Source organism: Gopherus evgoodei, chromosome 4 (genome assembly GCF_007399415.2).
Source record: "Gopherus evgoodei ecotype Sinaloan lineage chromosome 4, rGopEvg1_v1.p, whole genome shotgun sequence".
NCBI lineage: Eukaryota > Metazoa > Chordata > Testudines > Testudinidae > Gopherus > Gopherus evgoodei.
The window spans coordinates 13,904,137-13,918,535 of NC_044325.1; the positions used below are offsets into that span (position 1 = coordinate 13,904,137).

The 14,399-nt window shown below is 48.8% G+C and overlaps 1 protein-coding gene across 3 annotated transcripts in view; it reads left to right on the plus strand.

Moving 5' to 3' along the window:
- The first annotated feature begins 5,932 nt into the window (after positions 1 to 5,932).
- The window catches only part of DAAM1 (dishevelled associated activator of morphogenesis 1), a 182,187-nt gene continuing 173,720 nt past the window's right edge, over positions 5,933 to 14,399 (plus strand). For 2 of the 3 annotated variants that reach the window (XM_030558478.1, XM_030558481.1), the window contains exon 1: positions 5,961 to 6,050. The gene's annotated coding sequence lies outside the window, so the exon portion shown is untranslated. Of the gene's footprint in view, positions 6,051 to 14,399 lie in introns of all 3 variants that reach the window. The other variant, XM_030558480.1, reaches the window with a different exon arrangement.

The window sequence follows — 14,399 nt, forward strand, 5'->3', positions numbered from 1 at the left end:
ACTAACTTCAGGTTTATTTAGCTTTAAGTTTTTGGAATGAAACTCAAAAGAAATCAAATTTGAGGTACTTTTATGATGGATTGAAAGGCTTGAGAACCAGCAAATGGACAGGACCTGCCTTTAGCCTATTCAGCCAGTCTTTCTATCATAGCCTGCTAAGAAGTGGATTTAAAATCCTTGAGGGAGAGGGGAGGGAGAAACCTCCAACCTTGTGTGTTGAGCTTCCTCCAGTGCTTTTGCAACCCCTTAGAAGTACAAAGATGTGATGGCCTGTGGAACTAGGCTGAGCATAAGGAAAGAACTTGGTTGCCTGTGCATCCCAGTACAGAAAAATACATCAAAGAAAAAAATTGGATTTCTTTGATTTTTAGTACAGTTCAATACAGTATTGAACACAGTGCATCATACGTCTGAAGCCCCTTGAGGGAAGGTTCTGTAAAAGATAAAGTACTGGTATCCACAATGAGATGTTTTGCTTTGGTTTTCCTACAAATGTGTGGGAATTTGTTCCTTATACATGGGAGGGGCAATAGTTCTGGCTGGAGCTGGATAGAGTGTGTGCAGGTTTTGTGCAAGCTTCCCACTCTACTGCTCTGGTACTGCCTCTTCCCACGCCACTCCCACAGGCACTCACCAATTGTCCAGAAACAGGACCCAGCACACATAGAATATGATGGTAATTGGCACTAGGACCGAGGAGGTAGCATCTTGGAGCTGCCTGACAGCCTCAGCACAGGAGAGGGACAGAGGGAGCCTCCTCCTTTCCTGACAACTAAGCAGAGCTTTGGAGAAATTGGAGGTGGGGGGTAGGGTGACCAGATAGCAAATGTGAAAAATCAGGACGGAGTGGGAGATAATAGGAACCTATATAAGAAAAAGTCCCAAATATTGGGACTGTCCCTGTAAAATTGGGATATCTGGTCACCCTAGTGCATGTGTGTGTGTGTGTGTGTGGGAGACACAGATACAATACCTGCTCAGACTACACCCATGCCTGGCATGGGTTCCCGTGGTAACCTGATTTTTAGTGTCTGGTCACCAGTGTTAATTGGATCCCTGGCAGTGTGAGGTCTGGGAGATGCAGTTGTTTGCCAGATGAACTTCTTCCAACCCATAGGGGGCTGCTTTGCCTTTCCCCTCACCTGGCCCGACCGTACCCCCTGCCTGACCAGTAGAGCCTAAAAATAGGAGGGCCTATGGCTATAGCTTTATTAGCCTAATGGTTAATCCAGCCCTGGGCTCCCCACAACTTCCCGCCCAGCTCTTATCATGGCCAGGCTGTGGCTCCATGCCCCTCCGCCCCGTCAGCTGTAGCTGGGTCAGGGAGAGCCGAGTGGGCAGCTGTGGGGAGCCTGGGTCCCTCCACCTGCCCTGTGTGGTGGGCCTGGGACATGGCCAGAGGGCTGCTTTTGCCTCCACCTCCAGCAGGGGCCCCCACCCGCAAAGTTCCCTCTAATTTTTTCCATCCAAGCATGGAATAAATTTTATTATGTGCACCGAGAGATGTGTGGATGTGCACCACCAGTAGAAACAAAAAAACTAGATATAATATATATATACACATCTCTACCTCAATATAACGCTGTTCTTGGGAGCCAAAAAATCTTACTGCATTATAGGTGAAACCACATTATATCGAACTTGCTTTGATCCACCGGAGCACACAGCCCCGCCCCACTGGAGTACTGCTTTACCGTGTTATATCCGAATTCATGTTATATCAGATCGTGTTATATTGGGGTAGAGGTGTATTTAAAAGTTACCATAGGGATAATTACTCTAGCCAGGACGGGTTAGGCTTTTTAGAACTCACTACTCAAAGAATTAAATTTAAGTGTAAGAGAAATAAAAATTATGAAATGCATGGACCAGTCAAAACAGTAAAAGACACACTTAGAAAGAATAAAATTACAGAGAATATGTGTGTGCTGCAGGAAGTACCAAGAAGTAACAACAATAATACAAGTACGTGTTGGGAGGTGAATATGAAAGAGACAATGTGTGTGTGTGACCTAGAGACAATGTGCGTGTTTGTGAGAGACAGAGTGTGTGTGTGAGAGTGAAAGAGAGAGAGACACTGACAGTCTGTGCGTGTGTGTGTGTGTGTGCTGTCTGCTTGGGGAGTTTGTGAGAGATGCCTTGCGCTGTCTCTTTAAGGCACTCACTGAAAGCTCTCCTGCTCTGTCCTGACTCCTGAGCACTGTACCCCCTTCCCCACTCTGTGGAGATGGGGTACATCATGGGGGGGGCGGGGGGTGGACCAAGGATTCTGATCCAGCCCTTTTGTTGTACATCCAGTGATTTCATTATGGGTGTAAATGCAAAGCAAATATTGGGCCTAAAGAAGATAACTATGTTAAAATCCGGATAACTTATTCTTATTCCAGCCTGTGCTTCTCATATTACATTGTGTTCTATACCGTTCGTGTTAACTCCCACAAGGACGTTCCTCCTTTCTCTTTTACTGTGCCCTCACTGGACTTTCCTGATATCTCTATGGCTGTATATGTTATGCATCTGGTTGAGTATGAAATACAGTCCTTATGGAGATCTTCTCTTCTTGCCTTTTGTACCTTTTGCCTACTGCTATTGCTGAGAAATGCTGTAGTAAGATGTAAGAAAACTTGACTTCTCCACCCAAATTTGTGTTTACTTAGGCTAAAATATGACATACGATTAATTTTACCTTGAATTTTAATTTGCTCCCAAATGTACAATTAATCCTCCTGGATGACTGTCCACAGCTTTATCTTGTGCAAAGAGGTTATTTTAGAGTCCCAGTTATATACCAGCAGTCCAGGATTGCTACGCTGACTTAATTGAAGTTGGATCTCTTGAAAAAGTAATTTATAAAATACAGAATGAAAACAAGAGAACAGTGAAGGCTAGGAGAATTTTCTTGGTCCACATTAAAAGCAGCTCGAATATTAATCTTACGAATACATGACAACTTGCATCACCAAGCTGATGACAGCCCAGCTTAATAGAACATTCCACGTTATCATGTGAAAAGGATCATAGGACTCAGGTTCTCAGATTTATTTTATTTTGATGGTTTATTTGTTTGGTTTTTGCTTTTTCCTTCCTGTCTCACATCTCAGGCCATGTCTACATCTAAAATTTTGCAGCGCTGGTTGTTACAGCTGTATTAGTACAGCTGTATAGGGCCAGCGCTGCAGAGTGGCCACACTTACAGCAACCAGCGCTGCAAGTGGTGTTAGATGTGGCCACACTGCAGCGCTGTTGGGCGGCTTCAAGGGGGGTTCCGGGACCGAGAGAGCAAACCGGGAAAGGAAACCAGCTTCGCCGCGGTTTGCTCTCTCGGTCCCGGAGCCAGCCAGCAAACCGCGGGGAAGGAGACCTGCTTGCTCGGGGTTCCGGGACCGAGAGAGCAAACCGGGAACGCCGCGGTTTGCTCTCTCGGTCCCGGAGCCAGCCAGCAAACCGCGGGGAAGGAGACCTGCTTGCTCGGGGTTCCGGGACCGAGAGAGCAAACCGGGAACGCCGCGGTTTGCTCTCTCGGTCCCGGAGCCAGCCAGCAAACCGCGGGGAAGGAGACCTGCTTGCTCGGGGTTCCGGGACCGAGAGAGCAAACCGCGGCGAAGCTGGTTTCCTTTCCCGGTTTGCTCTCTCGGTCCCGGAACCCCGAGCAAGCAGGTCTCCTTCCCCGCGGTTTGCTGGCTGGCTCCGGGACCGAGAGAGCAAACCGCGGCGTTCCCGGTTTGCTCTCTCGGTCCCGGAACCCCGAGCAAGCAGGTCTCCTTCCCCGCGGTTTGCTGGCTGGCTCCGGGACCGAGAGAGCAAACCGCGGCGTTCCCGGTTTGCTCTCTCGGTCCCGGAACCCCGAGCAAGCAGGTCTCCTTCCCTGCGGTTTGCTGGCTGGCTCCGGGACCGAGAGAGCAAACCGGGAAAGGAAACCAGCTTGATTACCAGAGGCTTCCTCCTTCCACGGAGGTCAAGAAAAGCGCTGGTGAGTGTCTACATTGCATTACCAGCGCTGGATCACCAGCGCTGGATCCTCTACACCCGAGACAAAACGGGAGTACGGCCAGCGCTGCAAACAGGGAGTTGCAGCGCTGGTGATGCCCTGCAGATGTGGACACTCTCAAAGTTGCAGCGCTGTAACTCCCTCACCAGCGCTGCAACTTTCTGATGTAGACAAGCCCTCATTTAAAATAAAATAATAATAATAATAATAATAATAATAATAAAAAACCTGGGAAGATCCATAAAGCCACTACCTGATTCTGCTTCAGTTCCTTTCTTAAGACCACCTCTGCCATGATATCTACAAAGTGCTACCAGCTGACAGTGTGATGGGCTGAGATCTCATGAGGTGTGATCATAGGCTCATTTTATTGTTACCTCATTCTCCCATTCCTTCCATCCACTTTAATCATAACCTAAGCCCTTCCTGGTCCCGAAATCAGTGGCACTACACACATGCATAAAGTTACATACATTTATAAGTGTTTGCAGGATCAGGGCCCTAGAGTGTGAACTCTGGTGCAGTGACTGCATACTAGAATAATGCCAATTACAGAGAGGCTGTGTTCTTTGACAGGTTCTCCAGGCACTACTGCAATATAAATAAAGAATAATAAATCTAGTGTCTTACCATGTCTTATGTGCTGGTGAAAAATGGTCTTAATACATTTATGCCTTTGTGTATAGGTCTTATTATTGTTGGACTATTATTTGCACATTATGCGTATCAGTAATGAATACAATTTGTGAAACAAGACTGCACATTTTTTAATGCATGTTCTGTCTCTCTGGCACCATTGTGAAAAGCATATGTCTGTTCCCACTCCTGAGAATGTTTTAATGTTCATGATTAAAGAAGTCTAATATTATTTGTGTGCCTGTGTTTTTGGGTGGGGCAAGGTTGTTTTTTTTTTTTTGGGGGGGGGGATCTTTAGCTTCCTGGATTATGCAAGTTAAAAGGGATGCTAATTTCTTTGGCGTTTCCAGCAGTTAGAGAAAGAGGAGCCCGCTGCAGGAGCACCGAACAAAGACTTGCTGCCTGTTATTAGCGAGGCAGTTATTACAACAGCAGCTGACAGCTCTGTCTCTGTCTCTCTGGCATGAGAAACTGTTGTGGATTTCACCGCGTTATTTCTAGTGAATGACTCCGTTATTGTGGCTGATTAGCCTAGTGAACGGTGTTCACTGCGTTCTGATGTGTCCCCCACCCCAGCTCAATTGTTTGCCAAGCCCCGAACAGGGAACTTTTCCGTCTAAATCTTTGCTTTAAATAGCACGCGGGTTCAGGGGAGCCCTTCCCGACCCCTGCCAAACGGAAGCGGCGCGCTCTCAATGACAACTGGGTAGTGGAAGGGACGGGGAGGTCGTTGGGAGGAAAATAAAACCAGGGGCGCTTGTTGCGCACCAAGAAGGCACAGCTGGGCCGCGCCTGGCGCATTGAAAGGGGGAACTGGGGCTAGGGTGAGAGACCCTGTTAGGGCAACGTCCCAGTGCGCGCAGCAAACGCTTCCTCCGGTAGGTCTGTGCCAGGTGGGAGCGGGTGACAGGGTTGCCAACCCTCCGGGAGTGTCTCGGAGGCTCCAGGAATTAACACTTCATCTGTTAAGATGGTGTCATGTTCCTCCAGGAACGGTCCAACCCAAACTGAGGCCCCTAAGGGGGTGTGTGTGTGTGCGTGCGCTGAATGACAAAGGGCAGCCCCGCTGCACCAGCCGGCTGCAAGCTCCCTGCCAGGCACGCTCCCCTCGGCTGCAGCGTGCCCACTGGGGAAGCATTCCAGCTGGGGCTGGGGGCAGAGGGGGCTTGGGAAGTGTAGTCCCGGCTGGAGCGCGGCCGCGGGCACGGCAAGGCGGCTCCGCACTACAACTCCCAGCTGGCGTTGGGGGCCAACAGGGGCCGGCGCATGCGCAGTTCTGGCCGCCTTGTATCCTATCGGGCCGAGTGGGGATGATGTCACCTGCAGGCTGGCGAGCGCACGGGCGGCGGGGACGGGCGCTAGCGGAGCGGCTGCTCGGGTAGGCAGGGCGCCGGGGCTGGCTGCTAAGGATGCCCGGGGTCCGCAGGTAAGGGCGGGCGGCGGTGGCTCTCCCGCCGGGGAAGCGCAGGGGCGGGCTGGGCTGGGCGAGTCCCGGGCGCGGGGGGCTGCGCCGCGCCGGGCTCTCGCTCCCAGCCCGGGGAAGTGGCTCCGCGTTGAACCGGCCGCTCAGGTTGTGGGACCGCGAGAGGACAGCTCCGGCTCCGGGTCCGCGCCCGCGGGTGGCCGCCGGCGCGGAAAATGGCTAATCGCAGGCGGGTTTTGCAGGGATGCCCCTCGCCAGCGAGGCGAGCTTTAAACCTCCTGCTCCTGGGAAGCTGAGGACCGGGGGGGGGGGGTCTGCGGGAGCGACCCTCCTGCCGGGCTGGGCGAGCAGCTGGGGCCAATCAACCCCCCCCGCCTCCTCCGGGCGGCAGCTGCATCTCGCCGGGGGCCGGCTAACAAAGAGGGCAGATGCGAGGGACGTTCCCCTTGGCTCCTGCGTGGGCGCTGCCCCCGGAGCAGTGGCCTGTGGCCGGCCGGTCAAGGTGCAGTGCCGCGGCCAGCTGCACCTGGGCGTTAGGGGCGCCTGAGGCGGAGGGGCCAGGCTCGGGCGTCCGAGCTCCATGGGGGTGTGGCACCGGGGCGCCTCGGACCCCCACCGGGGGGGTGACACCCGCATGGAGGGGCAGGGGGGTGACTGCCTCTCGCTAGGATCCCACCCGCCGCCCCCACCCTGCCAAGCTCGCCGAGCCTAGGGCAGGGCTGGGGCATGGCAGCGTCTCGCTTCTGCAGCCAAGTGCCGGTGGCGGCTCCGGGGAAGCCGCTGGCTGGCTCAGGCTGGGCGGAAAAGAGGCGAATCAGGTTTCCCCAGTGGGTGACACTGAAACTGCGGCTGGGTTTCCGCTCCACGGGCGGAGGGCGAGGGCGCCGGGCTCCCGTGGGATCGAGCTCCTGGGGGCTCGCTTTGGAGCCCCGCCGGGGCAGGCGATCAGCAGTGAGCCGGGGGCGCGGAGAAGCACCTGGGCTTCTGGCTGCTCCGCATCCTGACTAGTTGTCGTCAAATCCGGAGCGAGCTGGGCTGCAGGAGAGTGTGTCTGCACGAGCAGGGGAGATCTGGGGGGTGGGGGGGCGGTATTATGAATCTGGTTGCTATGGTTACTCCTGCCACTGGAGCCTCTAGTATTTCCTCTGGTCTGTCTTTTAGACGGGGAGGGGGATTCTCTTGCTGATAGCTGGGGAGGGTGTGGCTAGTGGGTGTGCCCAGTGCTATGCTCATTAACCTGGAGTGTGTTTCCTACCGTGGGGGTTGACCCCCACTCCCAGAATAGGGGAGGAAGAACAGCAGGGCTGGAGTAGACCGCAGAGCCCTGGATCTGCCTCCCCATTGTACAGACTGTGGCTTGTGTGTAAAGCAGCCTTGGTAGCCAGCTGCCTTCTGCCCCCACTGTATCCCCATGAAACCGGCCAAACGATGGTATTGACATGGCTGCTGGCTCAAGCTCCTCACCTTGGCTTGTTTGGGCATCTGTGGTCTGGCCCCTATGGAGCCACCAATGAACCCCCTGCCCGTAGCTGGCAACCTTCTGCTGACTGGAGAGGGGAAGCCACTGAATGAGAGAATAAAAATGAACAGCCAGGAGAGGGGAGAACAGGAGCGGAGGAGGATGGGAGAGGGAAACTGAGCGTGGTTGCTGCACTTGGACAAGTCAGGAGTTGAGATGGGTTGGGGGAAGTACACAGCGTCCTCTGTCAGTGGGTTGGGAACCACTAGCCTAGCTTTTTCTCTTCCTCCCTCTACTTACTGCTCCTCCTTAGTTACTCTTGCTCCGTTGGGGGAGTGAGGATGCTGTGCCTACCTGTTTCTCTAATGGCGTCTGAACAGACATGTAGGGAACATGCATGATACCCCACAGGGTGTTTCTGTTTATCCTCCTGCTGACACAACCACTTACTGATGACTTGTGACAAGAGGAGTGTGAGTTGTAGGCTTTTAAACATGATTTTTACAGACACAAGGTCCAAAACTTGCTTTTCAAATACACTTTTCCTAAATCTCCAGTTGTCTGTCTGGTGGTTGGAACAGTCTGAGATACATACTGTTGCTAATAGAGTGCCAGCATTTATGGAGTATGAGGAAGAGTACCTGTCACCCTGCAAAATGAAAGAGATAAGGTTCCCTCCTCTGAGGACTTTACAGTCTAACTCAGCATTATGGTAGTGTGTGGTGGAGGGAATTAGTGTGCATACTAACTTGTTGTTTGTATTGCCATAACGAGGATATTGTATTGTCATAGACCAGGATCCCATTGTGGTAGGTGCTGCACAAACAGAACAAAAGAGGATCCCACCCCAAGGGACTTACAAACGAAATTATGAAACCCCAGTGTTAGAGGGAGACTGGATGTGTGGTTCATGCATAAGACTGGTGGTCTGGAATCTGCCGCAGATTTGCTCTGTGATCTAGGGTAGTCACTCAAACCATAGTTTTCAATAGTGTCCATTCATTTTGGATGCTCCCATTTTTCAGTGAATAGTTTGACATTGAGGACTTGATCTTTGTTGGCTTTTTTTAATGTTCTATTTTTTAGAGGTGCTGAGTGCCTGGACCCCCAACACCTCTGAAAAATCCTGATCCTATGGAAGTCAATGGCAAAACGCTTGCTTATTAGCCCCAATGAAGAAAAGATTTCATCCTTAGTGTCCAAAGATGAATGCCTAAAAGTAGTAACCACTTCTGAAAGTGCTGCTCGTACAGTGTTGGACATTACAGCTTATGTGATAGGGAATGTTGATAGGATGCTGGGGCATAAATAACAAAAACGTTAAAAAGTGGAACTTCTATTCCTTGCTTCCACGCTAATATTATATTAAACAACTCAGTGTACCAGAGGAAATCTCTCTCCCACTCACATCCCTCCTCAGTTTGAGCCTTGAGCATATCTCCTAGTAAAGCAAAATGCCAAAAGATCTCTGGAGGACGTTAAAGATAGAAGGTCCATTGGTTCCGACAAGTCCCACTCTCTCTTGTGTGGCTAGATACCAGACAGAGAGGAGAAAGAAGTGGTGTAGTTGTTGGGGCAATGACCCAGATGATGATAGTCAGAAGAGGGCAAAATTATAGTTGTTTCATTTTCTAACTCGAATCTCAAACCAGTCATGATCCATCCAGATGCCTCAGCTGTCCCATTCTGCCAATTTGTCCTTTAGAGGTTGGTTTTGATATTGCATGTTAAATCTCTTGATACTGATTGTTCCAGTTCTTTGTGAGCCATAAATATGTCTCCTTCCACTTTCTGTAAGTGAACCTTACAAACTACATTTCTTAATAGCAGTGAGTTTCTGTAAAGGGGATCAGTGAAACGTCTTCCTGCAAGCCCTGAGTTTATCAGTTTCATGATGATTAAATTAGTCCCATTGTGTCAGAATCTGTTACCTGAGTCAGACCAAGTTTGCTCCTCAAGCTGGCAGATTGAACTATGTATGGCATTTATTTTTAAGCCAAACAGACACATCCCATATTACTCTTGATTAATCAATTACAGAAGACTAGGAAAACTCCAAGAATAGTACAAAATATGCAGGTATTGTGTCTGCACTGAATATGTTCTGTTTGCAATTGCCTTATATTGGAACAAAACAGCAAAAGGAACTTCAGGCTTTTCAGTTCATTCTGTAACTATGGCCGTGGTCTTCCAAGGTGCGACTTCAGTGGCAGCCGAAGGCACCCAGTGCTTCATGGTTCTTTGCCCTGCTTGCTCCTGGGTTTATTTGTGGGTGGAGTCAGCCCCTTCCTCTGCTGTTGCGATAGGAAGTCCTTTAGATTCCATCAGCGAACCAGGCATGCATCCAGTTTTAGTATCTGATTTAGACCCTGTGCTGGCCCCAGTGAAGTAAACAGGATGGGTAGAGTGTAAAGTAGTGTGGAATTTGTTCCTTAATACTTTAAACCGAATAAAACCAGTCTTGATCTGAGGCTCCTTTTCCCCCCTCCTCCTTCAGTTCACTCTCTGCTAACACTTCTGTGGCACTCTAGACAGCCCTTAGATTCAGAAGATGGAAAAGAGGTGTGGACGAGACAGCAGGTCTGACTGGATTATGTTTATCTGCTATTGAAAACACTCAGAAGGTGCAAAGATATTCAGTACTCCGCTTCTTGCAAGTCTTGTTTACCTGCTGGTCGGGAGCAGAACCCCTGCAGTCTAGAGTCCTCCAAGTGCCAGGACTTCCTGGACTTTCCTCCCTTTACATGCTCTGTCTATCAGCTGCTGAAAAAACCAGTGGGAACCTGGAAGGGGAAGGAGGGCTATGGAGTGTCACAAGGACAAGTTTGGGGGGGGTTTGGGGAGAAAAGGAGCAGAATGTGTGTAGTTAAACTTATCTTATATTCCCTGATAAATCTGCAACTCTTGTTGGGCTTTTTAGTAGAAACACTTTTACCTCAAAGTTGGAAGCCTTGGAATTGAATAAAGATGCCACATTATTATATATTTTTTGTGAGGACTGACCCAGATTGATGTTGTAGACTTTTTCTGAGGTTCCAGTTATAAAGGGTTAATGCTTCAGAGCTGTTTTTAATAAACGGTTAGCATTCACTAGGTTGTTTATAACCCCTTCTGTTGATGTGCATATAATCATCTCTAACACAAGCTGAGATGTCTAACATGTTTATTATAACATCTATAAATTTACTAAGCCCATTATGTTAAGGCCCCTTTCATAAAGTGTGGTTCTTTTCCCTCCCTGGTATTCAAATATACACTCTAAATAGTTAGCATTGGTCATTCCTATTTCTCTTAAGTGTTTACAACATAAATTGTCAATCTTCATATCTTTCAAGAGAGTTCTGGGCTGACTTACAGTGTCAGAATGTCGTTTCCAGCAATGCTTCAAGTATTCATGGGTTTAATTCTTTCATTTGCTACCAGCAGATAAAGTCAAGGCTCCTAACTGTCATCTTGGGCGATTTCTGAAGCCTGCTTGACAAGATTTCTCCAGGCTTCTTTCACAAACGTGGATTTTGTTGGACACTTGGGTTCCTGGCTTGACTGTCATAATTAAATAAATGAACTTTTCCAGAAGTTGCAACTCCCATGAATCAACTCTTAGTGCCATGTTAAGCAAGGTGTGCTTCCTCTGTTGTAATTGAATATGACTTAACCAGAGCTATTAAGTATGCTGTTTAAAATGCACCCCAGATTAAAAAAAACAATACTATTGTACTTTTTAAAAAAGATCTGCATTTTATTGTTGAGCTAAAAAGCTCTAATGAATCTGTTTCCAGGTGCTGTTAATTTCATGCTTTAAAATTCAGTTCATATTGTTGCTGGATTTTTTAAAGTGTGTGTGGTTGCACTTCGTAACAAATAAACGATGGGCTATAGAAAGAGGCGTGATTTAATCCTGGGATTGGAGATGAAGCTAGGAATACTCAAAGTTTCCAGTTCTGATACTGATTCTGTCCGGGGCTTTGGGCAAGTCAATTAAACTTCTTGCTTTGGTTTCCCTATCTGTATAACTTAGATTATAGTACTTGTCTGCCACGTGGGGGGGATGTGAGGATTAATTAGTAAATGTTTGTAAAGCAGTTAAGTAGGTGAGTATTAGCTTGATTTAACAATTGCATTAGTCCCTCCTCCAGTTGCTCTATCTCTAACATTCCATTTAATGCAAGAAGTCCTACGGAGCAGATTACAAAACTGTTGGGCTTGATTTGCTCTCCTGCCCCTCCTTGGTATGTGTGGTTGCAATTTGTACAACATACTCTTTGCTAATAAGGAAGGGGGAGGGCGAAGAGAGAGGGAGGTTGCTCACCTTCAGCTGGCGACAGGTGGTATTATTTGTATTACCATACAAATATCTAAGAGCCCCAGTCATAGCATAGAATCCCCTTCTGCAAGGCACTGTATAAAGAGAACAAAAAGACAGTTCCCCACCCTGAAGAGCTTACTACTGAGGTATAAAACAAGAGACAGCAGATGGATGCAAATAGACTGACAGGAGAGTGGAAGGAAACGAGACAATATTGGTGAGCATGGTAGGCAGTCATCTTTGCACCAGCAGCCTAACAGTTGTCAAATTTTTTTTTTTTTTTTTTTGGATAGGCATCACAGCAAAGAAGAGAACAGGAGGGTTCTTGGAGGATGAGGTAGTTTTTTTGGGTGTTTATGGGGAGCTCTGCCCAAGCACAAGGGGCACCGTGGCAGAAAGATGCTTGTTTGAAAATGTCACAGAGCAGGGGATGGTGACTGGCATCATGAGACAATCCGAGGTAGGAGTTGACATCCTTGATAGTCAATGCGAGGGAAAGGCTTTGAAAGTGAAGATTAGCAGCTTGTGTTTGATGTAACTGAGAGAACCCCTGTAGCTGTGATAGGGGAGGAGGGAATGAAAGGCAAGTTGAGGGGAGGGGGAAGGTCAGGTTGTGTCCTGTCAGTTTTCACTGGGAAGAAATGGAGAACTTTTGCAGAGAGAGTGGGTGGAGGCAGGAGGAGGAGGTTGGGTGCGGGGGGGATGTGGAGGGGGGCATTTGAAGACTAAGTTGCTGCGGTGAAGAGGTATCTGGGATTCAGTTAAACTGGAGAGGCAGAGCTGTGTAGCGAGGGAGGTGACAGCACTGGGGGAGGAGAGGACGAATATGCCATGGAGGAAGTTAGCCTGGTCACAGGATTTCTGCCAGAGATGCTCTGCAGAGCATGAGCCAGAGTGAAGGAGGTGGGTGTTGAGGACAAATGAGGATTGGCAGGGTGGATCTTGTCATGGAAGAGAGGGGAAAAAGAATCAAGGATGGAGGAGGAGTGAAGCATGGACAGAATCAACAACCAGACTGGCAGAAGAAAGGGAGGAGAGGGCAGAGAGCAGACAAGAAGTCCTCAGTGTGGTGGACTGGAAGTCCCAGAATGGCCAAGGGACAGAGGGGTGTGATGTGGGGTGACGGGTGATGCAGAAAGAGGGACTGGTGATGCTCAGGGAGGGGAAATGCAGCAAGTGAGAGAGCTGTGTGTGGGGGTGACCAAGTCGAGTGAACAGTCCTGTTGGTGAGTGGGAGAGTCAAACAAAGAGGTGAGGAATGAGGGGATGTGCAGTTAAGATGGGTTATCCATATGAAAACTGAAGTCACTGAGGACGCATGTGGGAGATTCTGAGGAGAGAAAGAGAGAGCCCCAGGGATCTGAATCAGGCAGGAAGGCTGATGGGGAGGAGTTGGGTGGACAGTACGTGACCACAACATTTGCCCTGTTACCCTCCCCTAGGGATTCAGCCAGTAGAGCTGCCAACTCTCATGATTTTATTGTAGTCCAGTAATTTATTTTTTTAAGCTCCAGCTCCTGGAGTCCTGTGACTGTGAGAATTTCAGCTTTCCTTTTAAAAAAAAAATTAAACTTCTAGCCCTTATGGTTACAGAGAAAAACCTCAAGAAAGAACATAATGCCCTGTAAGCATTCTGCAACCTGAAGGTAATTGAAAAGAACTCAGATGTATTAGTGTTTTGTCTTAAAAGCCATGAGATTGTTAAAATCTCATGATTATTGGAATGCTTGAGGTTGGCAATACTGGGCTTTAAACTGCAGTCAGGCATTGATAGGTCGCTTTGCAGAAGCTGGGTTTGAGCAGGAGGGAGGGAGGAGATGCATCAAATGGACACAGCATTCCAGTGTCTTGGCCTTGCCCACTCCAAGTGCAGCACTTCCTCTTGGACTCTCCAGTGTTGCGGGGCTCTGGTGACCGTTGCACCTGGGGGCGTGGAGCTCATTTTTCTCATCTGAAAAAGAATAGCGAGAGTAACACAGTGGCGTGTGGATTTCCCTAATAACCTTTTCATACTCAGGGTTTGTGTACACTGGCATTCAAAACTTTTCACCAGCTTCCCTGGAAAACCGCTGCTGCTTTGCGCCCCCAAATCACTGCCCTGAAGGCTGTGACCGCAAGAAAACCCTGTGGCGGCTGCATGCAAGAAATGCTGCTCTAGAAGCAGTGTTTACACTCCCAGGCAGTTAATGCTTGGCAACCAGGTGTCAGGTATTGTGAACAGAAGGATGGTGCTTGGAAATGCAAGAGTCTATTTTAAACACCAAGCAGTGGAAGATTTTAGGGTATTAAAACATTCGGAGACTTTAAGACCAGAAGGGATAATTAATGATCAATTAGCCCGGCCTCCTGTATCAAACAGGCCAAACCATTTCACCCAACAATCCCTGCATCAAGCCCATATCGTGTGGTGGAGCTAGAGTGCTCTATTCAGAAAGGCATTCAGTCTTGATATAAAGACTTCAAGTGATGGCAAACCCACTACATCCCCTGGTAAGCTGTTACGTTGATTAGTTATCCAATGGCTTAAGGGGCAAATTTTTAATCTCTAGTTCAAATTTCTTCCTTTGGTTGCTAGCTGCTGGGTCTT